The sequence below is a fragment of the Patagioenas fasciata genome, chromosome 35 (assembly GCF_037038585.1).
Source record: "Patagioenas fasciata isolate bPatFas1 chromosome 35, bPatFas1.hap1, whole genome shotgun sequence".
Classification (NCBI taxonomy): domain Eukaryota; kingdom Metazoa; phylum Chordata; class Aves; order Columbiformes; family Columbidae; genus Patagioenas; species Patagioenas fasciata.
This window is the reverse complement of record NC_092554.1, coordinates 479626-485625: the sequence shown is the minus strand read 5'-3', so window position 1 is coordinate 485625 and position 6000 is coordinate 479626. Positions and strand designations below refer to the sequence as shown.

At 48.2% G+C, this 6000-nt stretch overlaps 1 pseudogene; it reads left to right on the top strand.

The window, feature by feature from the left end:
* The first annotated feature begins 234 nt into the window (after positions 1 to 234).
* Positions 235 to 6000, top strand: part of LOC139826163 (dynein axonemal heavy chain 9-like) — a 68794-nt pseudogene continuing 63028 nt past the window's right edge.

Below are 6000 nucleotides of genomic sequence, written 5' to 3'. Positions count from 1 at the left end.
ACCCCAACAGCTGCTGGACATGTTCGGGAGCCTTTTGGAGCGACCGGCAGTCGCTGCAGATGCTGCTGGCAAATACTCCGTCCTCATCAGCATGTTCAGCAGGGCCCTGGACCACGCCAGGCTGATCTACTCCCGGCACATCCAGGCAGAGCTGAAGCTCGGTAGGTAGAACGTGCTGAGTAAAATGGGTTTTACAGGGAGTTTGATTGAGATTAATTTGGGGGGGAAATGATTTATTTTTCTAAGGAACCCAAAACTTTACAAATTGCAGATGTTTTCAGCCTCTGTAGCTCCTAGTGGCAATGGAAATGCCTGGGAAAGCTCTGTTCTTAGTATTAAAGCAAATAATTGGTTAGGAGTAAAAATACCCTTTTTCAAATGTGTATGCATGATATGTGACTGGGAATGGAGACACATGCTGGGCTTTTCTCCCAGCGAGGCTGTGACAGGAGGTTTCTCTCCACATTTGTGTGCTGCCTCCAACACCCCATGGGACCTGCAAACCCACTCATGTGCTCCTCAGAAGGAATTTATTTTGTTTCCCTTACAATGCTTAAAATGCAAAGTATGCGAGTGGGACTTTGTAACCAAGGGTTTAATCAGCCTTTTCCAAGTTTATTATTCCCCGTGACTGTTGGCACAGGGGGGAATGGGTGGATTTCTATCAGATTATGAGGATTCAAGTGTGTCATTTTGAACGATAACCTATTTACTTGCCTCAGAAAGATCATACTGGAACGAGACAAGTCCTGGACTGGAGAGAATCATGGAGAGAATCATTTGCTGTGAATTTGTGGTTATTGTTCTGTGGCTGTTAGATAAGACGGACAGAAGTAACTCCTGGTCAGAAATCCCTATGTCAGTGTTTGTGAGGGGCGGGGAATGTGTCCCAGGCAAGGGACACCTCACATCAGCTCAGGTTTGGACATAGTCTGGGCTTCTCGTTCGATCTCAGCTCCTTATTCAAGATCCAGAGGCACTTGCCTTGGTCACAGACCTACATCAGTGTGGCAGATGTTGGATTTAAGGAAGGAAGCTGGGAAATCAGAGCAGTTTTCTGCAAATGAGGTTCTGTTGTTGCATCTTTGGGGTTACAAGTGCAGTGTTCAGTCAAATGCTGTTCCAATGTGCCCTCCCCAGGATCCCCCCCTGTGCACAAGAACATGCCGCCGGTGGCTGGAGCGCTGCGCTGGGCGCAGGAGCTGCGAGCGCGAATCCAGGTGCCGTTTGATCACTTCAGGCACATCCCACATCTGTGCGTGTCTGTTCCAGCTAAGTTGCTTTATGACCACCTTGCTATCTTCTCTGTAATCAATCTGATTTTCTTTCTGTGGTGAACATTATCCCATGGTTATAGCTGAAACAATTCTTAGTCAAAGAGGTGTGAAGTGGTTGCACTGGTGCTTTTCAGCTTCCTTGTGATCATTATTTTTTTTAAGAAACTCATTAACTGGATTTGTTTTGAAGCGATTAAGAGGCACAGTGGGCTATTCAGCTTTCAGACATAGTTCCCGGGTTGCAATTGAAAGAGGTATCAGAACCTTTCCTGCTGCAATCCCACTCAGCATGTTCTCCAGGACCTCCTCAGCTGCAAGTCCTGGTTCTGGCATCATCCAAACTGTGAATAGCAGAGAAGTGCTGGGCTGGACTCAGCTGAGATGGGTCGATGGAGCTGGGTTTGCATGTTGGGGAGCAGACGAGCATTTTGTTGGGCAGAAGAAAACTTTCTCAGCGTTAAACAAAGGAGCCATCTCCCAAGATCAAGGAAAGAAACCAATGCTGGTATATTTATCACCCAAATGCTTGTTATAACGGATGGTGTCAGGGAAGTATGGCCTCATACTCACAGCTGGCACCACATGAGACAACATTTAAGAGCTCTGTAAGCAAGGCAGTGTTGGACTTATGACAACTGAGGGTGTTCTAGGGACTGCACCTGGTAGCTCACAGGAATGGCTTCACGTGTGCTGGTCAGGATTCTGTGTAAATGGATCCACTTTTTTAATGTACTTGACCAAAATAACTTGACCGTCACTGTACCATGTTTGTAACCTTCTCTCACTGTATCTTGCCATTAAGTGTCTTTAAGTGCACAGTTATTCTGCAGCAGCAAAGACATTGGTGCAATGAAACAAACTCTTGGGCTGTTCCCAGCACAGAGCCCAAGTTATCATGTCTGATTTGAACCTAAATGGCAAATTTTTGTCCACCATGAAGGACCCAGATCTGCATTTCACACTGATTTTCTGTCCTCTGTTTAGAGTAGTTAATAACATGCTCTGCAACGGTGGTGACATGATGCTGTTGAAAGGGAAAAAGGATTAAAAAGGAGAAACAAAAGTGGTTTTGCTGGGATTTACTTGGATTTGCTCAGAGGACTTGTTTACTTCCAGCAGGTTTCTCAGCACTTGCCCAGCGGTGACTGCTCAGGCGCTCCTTTTTTCCAGCTTTTGGTTAAGTTAATTCAAGTTTTGTCAATATGTCCTCCAAAATCAACAACCATCTTGAGGAGAACTTGGATATTGTAGATGAAACAGTGGGGAAAAGACAGCATGATAAGAATTCCTCTGGCCTGCTGTTCCCTGGGCTGTACAGCCCTGGCAGCGTGGCCAGGGCTCTGCCTCCCGCACTCTGGGACACCTTTGCTCTTCGGTTTGAGGGGCATGAATTGGGCACCGCCAAGAGCTTCATCTGCCGGGAGCCACACTCTGCTTCTTTCTGTGCCTCTTTGACCTCAGAAAGTGGTGGCTGGTGAGCAGAGGTTGCCCTGCTCTGTGCAAACACCGGAGCATTGAGTATGTTACGGAGACCAGTGTTCCTCCAGCAGCTCTGGGCCCTTGTTCTTCCCCCAGGACGTGGTTCTCATTTGCCAGTTGCCATGCAAACACCCGCAAAAGGGCGCACTGGGGCTTGGAGAGCTTTTGTGCAGTGAAATGGTTTTGGGCAATATGGTGGGGTTGGAATGTAAGATCCCCAGCCAGGCTCTGCCTGCAAGGTGGTGGGTGGTTTTGGGAAGGGGTAAATAGAGACTGCAGCCTCACAGGGCTGAATGTAACGCTGAGCTTGTCTGTTGTGCCACCAGCTGCTTGGACTCTGCTGAAGGAAGAAGGGTGATAGAGAAGTATGAAGAAATGATCCAGCTGCTCGACAGGTAAGTGGTGGCTCAGGCATGACTGTAACTATATGAAAAAAAGCCAAACCTTATAGAATCATAGAATTGTTTTGGTTGGAAGAGACCCTCATGTCCATCCATTAACACAACCCTGGCACTGCCCCGTGTCCCTGAGAACCTCGTCTCCACGTCTGTCCACCCCTCCAGGGATGGTGACTCCACCACTGCCCTCGCAGCCTGTTCCAATGCCCGACAGCCCTTTGGGGAAGAAATGTTTCCTACTATCCAGTCTGAACCTCCCCTGGTGCAACTTGAGGCCATTTCCTTCTCCTTCTCTAAACCACCTTTCAGCACATTTTCAAGCCCAGGGCCTGAGAATGTCTCTTTCTAAGCCAGAAGGAATTTTGTGATGAGAGAGGAGGAGGAATCCTTTGCTACACACCACAGTCTTTCTGTGATATCTTGAAATGAGAAGTTTGCATGGGAGGGACAGGGGCTGTGCAGCCCAGCAGAAATGTTGGAACGAGATTCTTTTGGATGTAGGAGATGCTGTGGTAGAAAACCTGAGCTGACCAGAAGTCTCGATCCACTTGTGCCCATTCACAGTGTACTTACCGTGGCTGTAATGTGTGTATTCCACAAGTGGGAGTGGGATTCGTTGCACCTCACTTAATATCTTAATGTTTGATGCTAAAACTGAACTGATTGCTCTGAGCTTTTGAATGTTTGTCCCCAAATTTGAATCCTCTGCTAAGAATGGTACTTGGGGGATCTTTGTTTTCCTGACTTGATGCTGTCACTGGTTTTCAGGTGTTTGTCTTTGAAGCCAAGATCTTTATGGAGGTGGTGTGGGTGGGTTTTAAATATTCCTTGATGTTCTTCAGCCCTCAGAAGTGGACTTGGCTTTTATTTGGTTCTGTGTCTTGGTGTGCGGGCTTGGCAGCTACGTGGTGGATGTTTTAATTGGTTTGTTTGTTTTTCGGCAGGTATCAGGAGAAGCTCTATGCAGACTGGTCCCAGACAGTCTCTGGAAAATCACAGTACAACCTTACTCAACCGCTTATCCGGCGAGATCCAGAAACCAAACTGATCACAGTTAATTTTGATCCCCAGGTAAGAACTAGCTTTCCTGCCTGCTGGAGGGCACGTCTCCAAGCTGTGCCCCACCGTGCATGGCAAGTCTGGTGGGATCGCTACTAGATCTGTTCTGCTGAGGTCCCTGGAGCATCTGTTATGGGTGACATGAATTAACCATCCCCTTTGTGGGCTCTGTCTCCTGGTAAAATACCAGGATTACAGTTTAAGCAGCGCAGATTGTAATTAAAGCCAGAAAGTCTGTGAGTAGCCAGATGTTAACTGGTGTCAACATCTCCAGAGCAGGTTGGTTTGACGCTGGTGTGGGGAGCGTAGGAGCATCATCCTACAGACGTGGGTTCGTGTTATGTTTACCTGAAATCTGAGCTTCCTGAAAGGGTATAAAAATCCCAGGAAAGGTTTGTTTTGTTACTTCAGTGTTGTGGCTGTTGGATTTCCTTAATTGTGGTGCAGGAGGCTTCCAGTAGGTCTCTGTTCCCTAGGGCTGCCCTCTCCAGCACAGGGAGGCCTGACCATCCCCCTGCCCAAAGCAGAGGCAGGGTCCAAGCCAGCAGAGTGCAGAGGTGGATTCAAAGGTGCTGGGGCCTGATGAGAGCTGGGGCCTCTCAAATGTGAAATGCCATTTGCTGCGGAGGTGCTGAATCTCAGGGGCCTGGGAAAACATCAAACACTTCCCCCTTTCCCTGGGACTTGCTGCTGTTAGAGAAAAGTGTTGAGGTTCCAGAGCTCATTCCAGCTTGGCTCTCAGACAAAGGATTTGTCCAGCTGCTTGGAATCTCCTTGCTAAGGTGGGAAGCAAATGGCCCCAGGGGATGTTTTCCACCCTTCACCCTGGTGCCAGGGTTTGGAGCCTGTGACGTGCTGAGCATGTTCTCAGCTCCAGTCTCTGAGTGCTTCTGCGCTGCTCTCAGCTTTCCGTACTGAGGACTGCCTCATGTCCTCAGGTGCCTGCTTAGCAGCCCCTTCATGCCCTTCAGAGCAGATAGGAGCACCTCATTTTGCCTAAAGGGAGGATGTATTTGCAACCCTTCAACATTAAAGAATCTTCCAGAGCTCACCTTCCATGGAGGAGAGGGAAAGAGGGTAAGACATCCTTGACACCATGGTGGGGATGTCTCAGACATTCCAGTGCATAAAAGGGAGGGGAGTTTGGTTCTATCTCACTTGGCCTCCTGCTCCCTCAATCCCCTGCTTTTCCCTTCCTCCCATCCCATCCTCTTCCATCCACCTCCTCAAACTGCTCCCTTCACCCTTCTGCGCTCCGTCTTTCTTTCCTCTTCTTGTCATTGTGGACATAGTCACTTTAGTATTGTAGATACTCCTCACCCCTGCCATTGCCCATACAATGTACTGAATTTCTGTCACCCAGCCAAAATGTGCCGTTTCAGGAGCATTTTCCCTCTCACAAGCCGCTAAACTGAGCAAAGATTTTTTTTTTTGTCTTAGAAGTGATATATTGCGTTGGAAGACCTTGCTGCTCCGTTTGTTGCAGGGACTCACTTCTACTTGGGTTTATAGTTTAATAACCCACTCAATCCCGTTCCATCACAACTCAAAGATGCTTTTGGTTGTGCCTCCTCCTGCAGGCACAGTATTGCTGAAAGACTGTATTGATGAGGATCGCTGAGAAGACCAGAGATCATCATGGCTTTTAGAGGCTGCACAGGGTTTGCTGGCTGGGTAGTTAACAGAGCTATATGTCTTTGATTGGGAAGCAAATCAGAGGCAAAGATCAATGGGAGGGAGATGGTCTGGACTAGGAGGTGTCCAGGCCCTTCTCAGAGCGTACTGCT